The sequence below is a fragment of the Bactrocera tryoni genome, chromosome 5 (genome assembly GCF_016617805.1).
Source record: "Bactrocera tryoni isolate S06 chromosome 5, CSIRO_BtryS06_freeze2, whole genome shotgun sequence".
NCBI classification, from domain to species: Eukaryota; Metazoa; Arthropoda; class Insecta; order Diptera; family Tephritidae; genus Bactrocera; species Bactrocera tryoni.
The window spans coordinates 31873094-31888759 of NC_052503.1; the positions used below are offsets into that span (position 1 = coordinate 31873094).

The 15666-nt window shown below is 35.0% G+C and overlaps 1 pseudogene; it reads right to left on the reverse strand.

Annotated features, from left to right (window-relative positions):
- Nucleotides 1-2589: 2589 nt before the first annotated feature.
- LOC120776790 lies at nucleotides 2590-7291 on the reverse strand (annotated as a pseudogene).
- Between the last annotated feature and the right edge of the window lie 8375 nt (nucleotides 7292-15666).

Genomic DNA, 15666 nt, shown 5'->3' on the forward strand with positions numbered 1-15666 from the left:
TGCTCACCGGAAGTGTTCTTCAATAACCATTGATTGATGCGGGAGTAGGTGAAAACTGCCGCCGTCTTGTTGAAATCCAAAATCACGAGCTGCACTCTGGGGCTTCCGAAACAGTCGGTTATCAAGTATATCGCGATAAAGGTCGCCATTGACGGTTACGTTCTCACTGACATCATTTTTGAAAAAAATGCGGACCAATGATTCCACCGGTCCGCAAACTACACCAAACCTTTGTTTTTTCTGGAATAAAATAACAGCTCTTGAATCTCTTCAGGTTACTCTTAGTCACAATGCGGTAATTTTGCTTGTTTACATACCCATTGAGTTGGGAATGGGCCTCTATCAAAGCGAACAAAATTGACTCGAAAAAGGTCGGATCTCCTTGAACTTTACAAAGAGCCCGTTGAGCGAATCGATGTCTGCTGGGGAAAGTCGAGCGCTTTCAGTTCTTGCACAAGCAGCATTTTGTGGCGTTTTCAATTTAAGATCTCGACGTAAAATGCGTCAAGTCGTTCCATACATACGTCAGTCCAAGTTGTTGCGAACGGCACCGAGTCGACTTTCCACATACTTCTAGGTACACCTTGAGCTACGGCTATAATTTCTCTTCATTGCGTGCTGACATGGTCTATTCAGTCGAATATTAACCAATAATAAATGTCAGCCTAGAAATCCAACGCAGTGGGATAACTCTTGCCAACAGGTGCTATTTCGGACTGAGTAGGCAATTGAGAAGCAAAGTCCTCTCTCGACAAACAAAAACCAAACTCTATAAGTCACTCATAATTCCCGTCCTGCTATATGGTGCAGAGGCTTGGACGATGACAACAACTGATGAGTCGACGTTGCGAGTTTTCGAGAGAAAAGTTCTGCGGAAGATTTACGGTTTGGCCACGGCGAATATCGCATTCGATGGAACGATGAGCTGTACGAGATATACGACGACATTGACATAGTCCAGTGAATCAAAAGACAGCGGCTATGCTGGCTAAGTCATGTTGTCCGGATGGACGAAAACACTCCAGCTCTGAAAGTATTCGACACAGTACCCGACGGAAGCAGAGGAAGGGAAACACCTCCACTCCGTTGAAAGGACAAAGTGAAGAAGGACCTGGATTCGCTTGAAATATCCTATTGGTGTCACGTAGCGAAAAGAAGAAACGACTGGCGCGCTGTTGTTAACTCGGCTATACTCGCGTAAGCGGAGTCTACGCCAATTAAGTAGAAGAAGAATGAATGCTGGATCTCAAGATGGGTGATGGTGTTGCGAATATTATGGTCTGTTGGCCGTTGAGTGAAGCGGGCGAAATATATTATTTACAGAACGCGAATTTTCGTAATAAAGTTGAACGATTTATAAACGTTGTTCAGGCATAAGTCTTTCTTGAAATTCCAAACAATACTGAACAAAAATAACATGGCTCACTGATCTGTGAAAAAGTCTATTGAAAAAAGTGCCTCTACTTGGATTACCCGTTAGTTACAAGAACTTATTCGTTAGAGGAGATCCGATCTGAATAAATTTGCGGAGAATACATTAATGTCATATACAATAGCAGATGCCAAATTTCCTTGAGATTTACCCTTTATAGGGTTGGTCTCCAAAGTTCTTCTGAGTGCCATACATCGTGATAAACTTAATATAAGAATAAGACGAAGTACGTTAATTTTGTTAGGCAGCTAAATTGTCTACTACAGCAAATGTCTAGCTCTTACCTTCAATAGTTTGTGTTCAAATTTTGGCAAGTCTTCTAAAGGGGTATCTGAATGTGGTAAGCAAATGGGCAGATGGAACGAAATAAATAATTCTTAAGCGAGAGCATCGCTCACTTCTGCGATAAGCTCCATTTGCAGACTGCCAAATGAGGGTTTGGAATTGAAAAATTTAGCTTTTTCGGGACGAATCGAGCAAGAATGCGCTTCATATTCAAAACATCCACCAAAGTCATTCGAACGGATTCTGCAAGAGGTGTCGTGCTTTCTTGCCATCTCCCCAACACTTACCTGACGATTTTTCCAAGCACCATATCTTTCACGTTTTTAAATATTTTCATCAATTGGAGAGATCGAAGGTTGTCTTCAACGATCTTTCGAGCGTCTTTTGAAGGCTTTAAACCCACTCGTTGGCTTGTGTTTTGATAAACCGAATCATCGTAAGCCTTTTTCCAACATTCGAACGATTCCGCACACAAGATTTGATAAGAAATACAAAATTTGAGACAAATTCTTTTTTGAGCTTTTTATCCATTGTAAAATCTGCATCCACACTACCGAGATATATTGCTATAAGCAGCTGTTGTAAACAAACTGGTTGACAAATCGAGTTCATATTTGGCAAAGTAATTATGACAGTCTGCCAACTTAGCAAAATACAATTTTTGAAATATCATTTACCCAAGGAATTTAATTACAATTCCCGGGTGGTTTTTGGTCCCAAATGTAAACAACAAAAACATTTCATATTATAAAGTTAAAATGTTCTATAATTCACACGATTATAATAAGCGTACAAAAAGGTATACAAAATTGACAGCTGTGCTAATTGATCTCATAGCTATTTTACTTTAGGAATGAAATAAACGACTTTGCAACTAATCCTCATCCTTGAAAATGTTATTGGACAATTCGTGCTGCCATTTCTTCATCAGCACCGACATGTTGGCTTTCGTAGCGCAAGTGTGCGCCACATTGCCACCAAAGGGACGCAATTCATAGAGGAAAGTATTCCAAACGTAGAACTCCTTCGGCTTAATGTAATGAAACGAAATGGCGCTGCGCGAACAACACCTGCAAATTCTGAAATTCAAATGCGAAAAGAAAGCAAAATAAAGTCGAAAAAATCTCTCATTAAAAAGAAAGGATAAAAGGCTTCCTTCAAATGTTGTTATAACACACACACACAACGAGAGACAAATTAAGCAGTTGAAGTTTATATAAAGCTTGGCAGCGCGAATAAAAGCACTTTGGCAAATCTAAATGTAAAATTAAACGAGCAATAAAAAATAACAAGCGAGTAAGTACTCAATCTCCATTCGACAGCTTACACGATTGTGCTTGCAATTTCTGTCACCACGCGTGCCAACACGGCCACCCAACAGCCGTACCACAATCTAACCTCACCAACTATACCAACACACTTTCGCATTCGCACTCACACACGCGTCTCTTCTCTACTCAGCACTCTGTGTATGTTTCTGCGGTCCAACTGACTCAGTCGCGTTTGTAGAACAGGTATACTGATACCCATTCCGACGTACCACAGGTATCAGATGTATCGGCGCCAATGGATGGAAGCGTTCGGCGCCCTCATCGTCGCGCGCATCGCCCGCCACAACGCCAGCATTCTGCAAACAAATACCCATCTCTTTGTCCTCGGAGAGTTGATTTTGCGAGCACGCCGTGCTGTTGGCGGCAGCGACCTCGGCAAAGCGACGCAACGCGGCACGGCTGAGCACGTAACCGGCACCACCAGACATGTAACCCTAATTTCGCCAACCAAAAAAAAGAAACGTAACAAAAACAATAAAAATCATCAACAACAACAGCAACAAGGCATTGTAAAAATATAGTACAGATAAAACGTTAAAGCGAACTCAGTATAGTAAAAGCAAATGCCAAATTTAGCAAATATGTGAATTTTGCGCGCGACAGCAACATTGTTATACGCGTTTGACACACAATAATAATAACAGTTTCTCCAAATATATACACACACATCTATAATGAAATATAATCGATGTGGCGGTGAAGCGCTAGTGTCAGGGACAAGGCGCTTGACTCCACGCGTGCCGTGAGAGGTGGGAATGGCCGCTGGGTGGCTGGCACGGTTGCACGAGCAGTTAATGTTGTATGCGTTTACCGCGATTTTGGGAATGTCTCAGAGGCACCGCTATGCTCGCAATTTTGGTTATGTTAGACACAAATGCTAAATATGTGCGTGGCTCAGTGGTGTGGATTGTGTTGCTTGGTTGTGTGATGGCGTTTGCCGGGCTAAAATATTTGCCATTGGGTCACATCGCTGCCACAGAGCAATTCAAACAACACACTGAACTTTACGTTCCTTTATTTGTGGTGCATGTGAGACGCCTAAGTGAGTATGGTAAATACACATTGTAACTATATTTTCAAATTTTGTGAAATGTAGCCAACGCTGCTAGTGGCTTCTCAGTTTGAACGTTTATTTAATTAAATATTGAAGATTCCAAGAGTGGCCAGGTACTTCTTCACCTGTTCTTTCCAACGGAGCAGAGGCCTTTCTCTTCCTCTGCTTCTCCCGGCGGATACTACGTTGAACACTCTCAGAGTAGGACGGGGATGATGAGTGTCGAATTTGGTCTTTGTTCGTCGAATCCTCTCTCGTCGAGTCTCTCCCTACTTCTCAATTGCCTACTCAGTCCAAAGTAGCACCTGTTGGCAAGAGTTATTCTGCTTTGGATGTCAAGGCCGACGTTGTTGAAGTTAGGGCTGGTTCCAAAATAGACGAAATTAGGTACGCCTTCGAAGCTATGACTGTCAACAGAGACGTGAGAGAGGCGACGACTGCTTCTTTGATGACAGAAGAAATTTCGTCTTCGCCCTTTGGCCAGTCAAATACCCCATTAGCCAGCCGGTATTAAAAGCGTCTCAACTGAGTGCACGATTTGATTTGTTATATGCGATATTGAGAAACGCTGCTAATCCCACGGTAGAAGTTGGCACAGATTGCGGGACTCCTTATTGTGGACTGTGCAAAGTATTCTTAACAGCAATCGTCGGGCATGTTTTCATCCGGACCATATTCTACAAAATAAGCTCGCCGCCGTATTTGAATAGTCACGGCTATCCAATGGATCCTGCCGCTTTGTTGTTCTTCAGATGCAAATTGATATTTGTATATACATATCAACTCAAAGAACTGCGCCGGCTTGAGCCCAGAATGAACTGGGTCAATTTTTGATCAGCCGTTCAAGTGTGTAGACATTATTCCAGTGAGGGTGTGTACTGTATCGCTCGGAACAGATTATAGCTTCAGGGGCAAGGTTACCATAAGAAGGGTTCATCAAAACCACCCAATGCATGTCTTCCAAATATTATTTAAAAGGTTTTGCTACATGAAGGCGAGCTTTGTCATGAATAAATGCCATTACCATAAATAGCGAGAGTTATAACACGGTGTTACAGACTTTTTTTCCCCATAATATGATGAAATTGACGGGGACGATCTCTATTTCCGCTAACAAGATGGTACGCCGCCTCATGTTTCACGTCTGAACATGGGCACAAGATCCCGCGATTTAACACCACTAGATTATTTTCTTTGAAAATATGTTAAATCAAAGGTTTGCGCCAATCAAACAGTAACACTCTAGGAACTCGGGAGGCTCGAACACAACATTCCGCCCACTATTATATCGACCTAAATGGTGCATAGTTGACCGAAATCGGAACAGTCTAACATTGCGAAATAAAAGTTAAGTTAGGTTAGCTAAGTTTGGTATGTCAATGAGCCACGTATAAACCAGTTTAGGTCCTTTGCGACACCAGATTGAGTTCAGTTGCTTGGTCCATGAGGAGTAGTCATCCTTTAGGTTGCCTGCACTTGACGCGAATTTTAACACACCCTGTGGCCTCACTATCGATATTCATCCAGCGTATCATACCGTGGAAACCCCAGATGCTTACAGCGCAGTCTTGCTAATGCGAGACAAATGCGCAAGAGCTGCTCCATTGCTTTCCTAGTGCCTTGCTCTAGACATTTCCTGCTGTCTTCTCGATCTGTCAGCCCCATTCTGCGTCCGTGTGTCGCCACCAGACACTGATCAGTTAGTATTCCAATTATGTTCTTACAGTATCTTTTATTGAGTGCCAATAGGAATTTTGTGAACTTCCGATCCACCTGGGTGCAAGGTAGCTCATTATATCGGGTTTTGAATTTCTTTACCATGCTTCTGTTCAGATGCTCGTATAAACAATGCATGGGTTTCCCAGTGTTGATCACGTTTTCGGGTATTAGCCATTTTTGGCAATATCGTCCACTATTTCATTGCCGTCGATGCCTTTGTGACAGAGCTATGCCCGAAGGTTCTATATGTAAATTCTCCTGCAGCCAGCAGTCGTCCCGGCAGGTGGCAGATTTAGTAGAGTTCAAGGGCCGTCGTTGGAGTTGTTCTTACAGCTCCCGTTATGAGCAGCGCAGCGAGCCTCTGAAGCTTTTCAATTAGCTTCCGCTAGGTGGATTTCCGTATGCTGATTAACCACTTAGTATTCTTCTTCCAAAAAGTCTGCTTATCCGAGCTTGTAATCTACACCTTATGTTAAGAGCCGTCGCTGTCTGATAATATTGTAATCACATTTAAGGAAGTGAGCTTCACGATGCAAACTTTTCAGTCCCTCTTTATAAAAGCGAAATTAAGAAACGAAATTAGATACACAACGATTTACCTGCTTAACAAATGGATGAAATTTACAGCCGAAATAGACCGGAGCATCTGGAGAAAATTGATATAGGAACGCGCGCAAATTCTCCATAATAAAGTAACTGAAAGTTACAAGTAAAGTAAAAAACTGGAAAAACAAAGAGGGCGCAGAGCGCGCAAAGAGCAACGCACCTATCATCGTCGGCTTTGAGAAACCAATCCGCCTCATCCGCATGATGTTCGTAAATATACTTGAAGGCCGCGCGTGTCTTGTACCACAAATAATCACGACCCTCGGGCACATCCAAGACCACAGTATCTAAGAAACTATCCGCTTTAGTGCTCATGAAGAGCAACTTATTGCAGCGTTTACCCCACGTGTTCCTTATATGCACAGCACGCTTCAAATGGTTCTCCGGCATGGTCATAATCCAGCACAGCACACGAGTATTATTGAACAAAAACTCCGGAAGTGCTTCGGCATCCTGCGCCGACGTCAGCGACTGTGTGAAATTTGTGTAATTCAGCCGCACATTGCTGCTCAGTTGCTGCAGCTTGACGTAATCCCAGAAGTCCGTGAGGCGTACACCAACAATCAAGCCAATCAGCAAACAAACGACATTTCTAAAGAACATATTCGGGAACTTGTTTTCCCGTTACAGTGTAATTATTATTGCGCATAAATAGTAAATCTTCACAAAATATTAGTAAAAACTGAATGCTCACTTTCACTCTCAAGTGCAGCGTAATCTTTTTCAGTTTAACACCTACGTAAACAGCAGCAGCAGCGAAGACGTAAGTCCAGCCACCTTTCATTCACATTATTTCACCGACCGACTACACAACAGTAAATCCGAGAACCACAAAGCGCGCCAATACGATCGACCCAACTTGTGGTCCAGCTGAAAGTCAACTGAGTCATTGGTATGCGATCATCTCAAGTATTTCGTCTTAAAGTTTTCGTTCGCTCTTCAGCATGCCGCATTCTCTGAGCCTCTCATTGTGATCAACAACTGCGAGCGAACTCTTAGCTTTGAACTTGAAAGGCCTAAAAATACCAGCGCGTCACATTCCAAAACAAACCAAAACTTGGTCAAAAATTATGGACTGAAATGGAATGGCATGGAAGAGTAAGCAGCATTGACAGTGTGATGCTCAAAAGCAAATAATAAACAAATAACATATCGCTGCTCGTTGCTCGCTGCTTTGCCCGCAAAGTTTATTTGGCGTTTCAAGCTCCTTTGAGCCAAAAACCGGTTCGTCTCAGTGTCGAATTTGAATATATGTAAATAATAATAAAGCACGAGCATGCTCATTGTGAATTGCATATAACAAATATCCAAAGAATTCTGACTAAAAATATATAAACAATCTTAACGAAAAATTAATATGCGTACCAGTTGATGGCTAACGACTATTATGAGCTCGGGAAAAATCGCTAAAACGATTAAAACGTCAATTAAAAAGATAAATCAAAAGAAACTCTTCGGCAAAACATTTGTCATGTCTGTCAGTCATTTCTTCTTTTCGCTATTTGGCGCCAATTCGGGATACCACCTGATCTCTCCAACGGAATGGAGGTCGAATACTTTCAGAGCTGCAGTGTTCTCTTCCATCTGGACAATATGACCTAGTCAGCGCAGCCGCTGTCTCTTCATTCGCTGAACTATGTCAATGTCGTCGTATAATTTGTGCAGCTCATCGTTTCATTGACTGCGATATTCGCCGTTGCCAATGCGCAAAGGACCATCAATCTTCCGTAGAAACTTTCTCTCGAAAACTTGTCCGACGCCGATTCATCATATGATGTCGTTGTCCATGCCTCTGTACCATATAACAGAACGGCATGATGAGTGACTTGTAGAGTTTGGTCTTTGTTCGTCGAGAGAGGACTTTACTTTTCAATTGCCTACTCAGTCCAAAGTAGCACCTGCTGGCAAAAGGGATTCTGCGTTGGATTTCAAGTCTGGGGTGTAATGGTGTATAGTTATGCTTCCTGGTAGCCAAAAGAGAGGAAGTTTCAGCTGAGCTACTCCAATATATTCGGTTTAAGGATTCGCTGAAGTCTAATTGCAGCGTCGGTTCACCAGCGGTGCGGCTACGAGCGGGTCTTGAAACAAGCGGCTCGCTATACAAATGTGTTTAAAGCAAGTAGTAGCTCAGCGTTTGATACCCACATTATAAACCACTCACAATGAAAAGGAAAACTGTCGGTTATGTGCTGTTCTTATTTCGTTTTTAAGGACAACGGGCATAAGGCCGAATATTTTGGTTTCGAATTTCTTTGTGCTCCATAGAAGCCTGTATCACTCAATACATAAAAAATACTGATTCCGTTTATTAACTACGAGCATATGCTGTATCACATCCGTTTCAAATTGTTAAATAGACACCTCGGTTACTTCATCAGCTTCCTGATTACCTTCGTTGCTCCGTAAATAAAGGGTATACAACTTTCGCAAGAATCTTAGCAACATATTTCACTCTGAAGTGGACCTTGAGGATTTTGGTATGGGTATAACATCTTTGCTGTTTGATATTTTTAGAGAGAAAGCGACATCGCTTTGCTCTATGAACTCTTGCAAAGTTCCAAGGAGATCCGAAGTTTTCGAGCAAAATTTTGTTCAGCGATGAGGCCCATTTCTGGCTCAAGCGGTAAAACAAGCGAAATTGCCGCATTTAGGAGGAAGAGCAACCTGAAGAGATTCAAGAGCTGCCATTTCATTGAATTAAAGCAACGGTTTGGTATGGTTTCTGTGCCGGTGAGAACGTAACCGTCAGTAGCGACCATTATTGCGCCCCGATAACTGAAATTGAAGCTCGTGATCTCGGCAACGAGATGGCGTCACTTCCCACACATCGCATCAATCAATTGATTTATTGAGAGAACACTTTGATGAGCAAATGATTTCACGTTTTGGGCCGGTCGATTGGCCACAAAAACCGTGTGATATCAAACCGTTAAACTTTTTCCTGTGGGGTTATGTAAAGTCGAAAGCGGTCTATGCGGACAATCCCGCTTTGATTCAGGTCTTGGAGCAAAACATCACGCGTGTCATTCGCCATGTTACCAGTCGAAATTTTCGAAGGAATCATCGCCAATTGGACTCAACGGATGATCCATTTGAGACGTAGCCACAGTCAATATTTGGAAGAGATAATCTTCAAAAAATGCCAAATGCCAAAAAATGTTCTTTCGAATAATAATCAACATTCCCCAATATATTTAAAGTTTCTGTGGTGTTCTTTCCGAAATTAGGGAACCTTGAAATGCATCAGAGAACTGCCTAACTGTATACAAAAAATCGAAATTTCTTTAAAAAAAATTAAATTTTCCCCACCAAAAGATAGAAACGCAATTTCTATTCATTAAATTTATCCATATTAAATATATTTATTAGGTATTTAATTCTGTTGTTGTTATACACATTTCAATATTCATTATTTTTCATGCTTTTATATTCATTTTATTATATTAATTTTTAATATTAAGCTAATTCCTCATTACATTATTAAAATATTTTTGTATTTTTTAATTAATAATTATTATTATGTTTTTTTAGTATTTTTAATATTAACATTTCATCAGACATTTATACTGGTTCACATTCATTTCATATACTATTTCATACTCTGTGATTTTAATAATTCTGTTTTTTGTTGTTGTTTTTGTTTTTACATTTTAAATTGCTTTGCGCACTTGGCTCGCTGTTTAGCTTCTTTCTTCTTTTTTATGTTTATGCATTTATTTTCTGTTTTTATTTAAATATTTTTTGTTTACTATAGAAAAATGTAATAAACTGTTTGTAAGTTGACTTGTTGTTGTTTTCATCTTTGTTCTACTAATTTTACTGTATTTATACTTTAATTTGCATATAACTTTACTAAATTTGTTAGAATTATTTATTTTTTTATTTTTTGTTGTTTTCTACTATGTTTTGTTTCACTTACATATAAGTATATAATCGTATATAGTATTTTTTATATAGTTCATATATATTTTTTATTTATATTTCGTATATTTTTTATTTCTATTTCCTATATTTTTCATTTATATATTTAATTAATATTTTTATTTATATTTATTTTGTTGTTGTGTATGTACTTTTGCATTTTTTCTGCTTTGTTTGCATTTATTTTTGTTTTGTTTAAATGCGTTTCAATAAGTGCACTTGCCAATTTGTTGTTGTTCGCATTGCCTAAGCTATTTTTTTGTTAGCTTTGCTGAATTCTAACGAATTTATTTGTGGGTGTGTGTGTGTGTGATTATATAAAATTGTATAGCGGAAATTAATGATTCATTGTTGTATCTAAACAAAATATGTATTTTTGAGATTTTTGCAAATAGAATTTTGACAACTGCTCTGCTAGTATAACATAATAAGGGTGTATGTGTGTTTTGTGCCTTTTAAAATTTATTAAAAATTTTCATTACAACAAAAGAGTTAAAAGTTTGTTGGCAGTTCCAAAATATAAGTTATAATTTTAATTTCTAAAAAGAGTGAAGTTCACTTCTTGGCATTTGATAAAAAAATGAAAGTTTATATTTTGGCTGACCCTGTATACAACAATTTTTTTTTTTTAATTTATGCCATAAATATTGTTATTTCTGTTTTTGAGGCCACGAAATCCAAATTTGATACTAATTTGTATCTAAAACATACGCTAGGTGGCGCTGTGGTGCACATTTTTCTGTTTTTTCCGAGTTTTGATATTTGATGACTCTATATATAGCAAAAATTTAGAAAAATTTTAACAAATAGTCTTGTTTTGAGGTCACGAAATTAATTTTGTGCATTTATTTTTATCTAGAAAATACGCTTGGTGGTGCTGTGATGCAATTATTATATTTTTTAGCAATTTTGATATTTGATCGCACCGTATGCAGGCAAAATTTAAAAAAAAATCGAACCATATTTATTGTTATTACTGTTTTTGGGGCCCCGAGATTAATCTTTGATAAAAATTTTTAACTAAAACATACGCTAGATGGCGCTGTTGTGCGATTTTTTCTATTTTTCAAGAGTTTTGATATTTGGTGACCCTTTATATGGAAAAATGAGAAAAAATCGAACCACTAATACATTTATTTCTTTTTTTTTGTGATCACGGAATGCGTTTTTGCGGCTTATTTTTGTTTAAAAAAATACGCTAGGTGGGGCTGTGTTGCATTTCTTGCTATATTTTATGATTCTCGAACAAAAAATAGTCTTTCTAATTTTATTAGCGCTGAATAATAGTTTTGTAGATCAATTTTATTGCATGCAGATGATGTAATACAATTCATAACCTTACATTTGTTTAGCACTACCGTTTATTTTTTTATTTCTTCCGTATTATACAGGTTCACCAACTTCAAATAAAAAGTATTAAAGTTTAAAAATTCTCCTCTTAACTCATTATATTATTATTTTTTATGCCACAGGGTGAATATAAACTTTCATTTTCTCTTGTTTGATCAAATGCAACTTTGTTATATAAATTATAATAAATTGAAAATATTTTTTTATAACGTTGTATGTATAACATGCAGTGTTTAAGAGTAACCACATAAATTTTTATAAACTCTATACATATACTTTTTTTTGTTTTAAGCTTTAATTCACTTTTGTTATTAAAGAAAAATTTTTCAATTTTTTGTTTAAGAATCTTCATTTTTACTTCAATTCATGAAATTCAGTTATTGTTTTTTAAAATATATTGAAATCAAAAAAAAAAATTTCACTTGAACAATTATTTTTAAATAAACTATTTTCCAACCAACTAATTGCCACCATAATAACATATGTATGTATTTACCATATATAACTTCATCAACACTTGCATAACATTAATAATAAATTTAGCACAAATTTTACAGATTTCCATTGTTTTTGCTATTTTCTAAGCATTAAACAAAATAACAAATATAATAATTACAATAATAAAAATTAAACAAATTAAATAAATGTTATGAGAAATTCATTTATGCACACAGCCTTAGACACTATTTATTTAATTTATAGAATATAAATAATGTAATGCGAAAATGAAGATAAAAATTAAAAAGTTTTAAATATTTCAGAATTAAGAGAAAATGTATTAAAAACAAAAATTTGCATTAATATTCTTTGCTTGTAGTTAAATAATTATTGTTTTATTATTTTTTTTTTAAATTGAAATTATTTTTTATTTTATTTGGAATTAATTTTATTTTTAAATAAAATTTGTTTTTGAATTAGATTTTTTATTAAATTATATTTTTTTAAATTAACATATATTTTTATTCTTGAATTAATATTCTTTAAAATTAAATTATATTTTTTATTAAATTAGTTTTTTTGTTATTGAAATTATTTTTTATTTAAATAATTATTTTTTTTATTAAATTATTATTTTTCATTATTAAAGAAAATATTTATCTTTTTTTGCTGAAATATTAAAAAAAAATTATTTACTGTAAAAAAAAACAAAAAAAGTGCAAATAATAAATTTCAGCACCAAGTAAAAATGTTCTCAATTTATTATTTTTTTTTTAATTTTTACGAAAATTATTTAAACAATATTTTTTCTCTATTAACACGTTTAATTTATTTTTGTATCGCATGCTTGTGTATGTGTATGTGTGTGTGTATAGCGCATTTAACATAATTTATGCTTTTACATTTCAGCTACTTATTTTAAATATTTCTATATCGTATTTTTTTAAGTTTTCTAAAACTCTATATTTATATGTTTGCAGTGCTTACATTTAGGAACCTAATTTTTAGAGCAAACCAAAGCGAGCCGCACCGAAAGCGCACTACCAGCAGCCAACTGTTTTACATAAACTATGATTTTCATTTTTTTCTTGTTGTTGTGGCGTTGCTAAGCATAGCCAAAATAGTTATAAAGAATGCTGCTGCGTCTAAGTTCGAGAAAAAAGCGTTTTTCGCAGCTTTTGTTGTTGTTGTTATTGTTGTAAAGAGTTGCTTTTCCGTGCTTTGCGGTGTTTGGCCACACTTTGTTGTTGCATTTATTTTGCATTTTATTTTTACAAAAAAATATAAACTATTTAACTAGCTTAAAGTTGCATTAGCATTACGATATTTATCGATAATTATATTTATACTTTTTTATGCATATATTCAGCAGTTTTTGTATTTGTATTTGTTTTTTGTTTGCTACTTATTTATGTATTTAGGTATGTGCTTGTATATATTAGGGTCGCTATATATTTGCTGCATGTAATTTGATTACAATTTTCTTTTAATTAATCGATAAAGTGAGTTTCAAAAAAAAAGATTAAAATTAGTTTTTTTGTATTTGTATTAGTTTTTGCCGAAAGTGTGTAGTACTGCAGCAAAAATCAAGGTTTAAGTTTGTAATAAAGTTAGAAAAAGTTAAGTGGTTGCCACAAGTCATGTTTGTTTCGTGTTGTGCACGCTCAACTGCCTGCTTTTGTAGTTATCGATAAATTGGTGTTGCTATTTCCCATGCGGCTTATACTTATTGTTTCTTAGTAATAGGTAGTCCTGACCTTCTGATACGTAACTCTACATTCATTTCTTATCATTTGTTACAATTATTGCTCAGCATACATTTTTCTCCCTAATTATATATATTTGTTTATTTCTAAGTCATTTTTTTTTTTGTGTTTGGAAAACTTTTGCAAAATGTTTCGTGTTGGCACGCCTTTACGCATATTTTTTTGCAAATATATAGTTCTAATATTGTTTCTTCGTTAAATGCTACATTTCACGCTACATATATATATACTTGTATATATACATATATATGTATATAAGTGCAGATCCGTCACAAATCACGCTTATGTCTTACTTGCATTTCTAAATTTAACATTCAACTACAACAAAAAATAATTTCAGTTATTATTTAGGGTTTAGCTTGCATATATTTTGTTTATTTGTTTATTTCTGTTTATGTATGTATATGTATGTACGTATTTGTATCCCTAGAGTTTAAATTGCAGCGACTGATTACATACATTTTTAACTTAGTATTTGAATTTTTTTTAGTTGCTTCTTTTGTCCATGTTCAGATTTTTTATATTTAGTATATAACAACCAGTTCTAAAGAGTCTATATAGATACATATATATTTACACATACATAAGATAAGTAAATAGCTGTCACATATTTTTGCATATAATTTATTTACTACGAAGCGCTGTGTGGCACTGTGTAGCAAAAGGAAAAAGGAAAGAAAAGAAAATTTTAAAATGCGAGTCGTTAAAAACATTTTTTTTGCTAATATTACGCTGTTTTATTTTTAATGCAAAAAATCTTGTTTTTTTTTTATTTATTTCTATTTTTTACGCAAAAAAAATATAATTTTTTTCATTTATTTTTATTTTTAACTCCAAAAATATTTTTTTAGTATTTATTTAGTCGAAATCATTTGTTTTTTTTTTTTGGTGTTCAGCAACATGAAAAAATAATAATTTATTTTCTTTTTAGTTTACTTCAGCATACAACAAATGTTATTAAAGCTCAAACAAAAATGATAAAACCAATTCATGCAATGTTACAAAGCCAACAAAAATTACAAATTCTTAATTGCGCAGCAAAATGTCAATTAATTGCAATAAAATATTTAAGTGTGTTGTTTAAATGGCTACAGTGCTCTATGAAGTAATTATACACGCCTATAAAGTGAGGCCTATAATTGTTAGATAATAATTATTATACTCGTACTTTTAATAATATTAATAATATTCATAAAAATTATTATACTTTTAATAATAATAATAATAATCTGTCAGCAATATATTCAGATAGCTTAAACTAACATTAAAAAATAGAAATCAACTATGCGTATTATTTTCATTTTCTCCGCCATTCAACATTCACATTTGACCTTTACGATTCACATTGGTCAACTACTTATATAGCAGTCGTATACTTTCGTCACATCTGTGTGTCTGCACAATTTTAAAGCATATTCAAAGCATGTTTATGTATATTAACTTAAATTTAATTTAATGCTTTATATTATTTTGTTTAAAAAAGTGCTTAGTAACAAGTTTATAATAAGAACAAATGGCGATGTGTTTGAATTATAGTAAGTTAAAAAAATTAAAAAAAAAAAAAATAAAAAAAAAAAACAAAAACGAAAAGAAATTAATATATAAACCAAATTAAAAATTAATGAATAAAAATATAAAAATTAAATTTAGAAAAAATAAATAACAATTAAAAAAAATAAATTTAAATCCAATTTGAAAAGAAGTAAAAAATATAAATAAATATAAACAAATGAAATTAAAAACAAATTAAAATTATAGATGAAA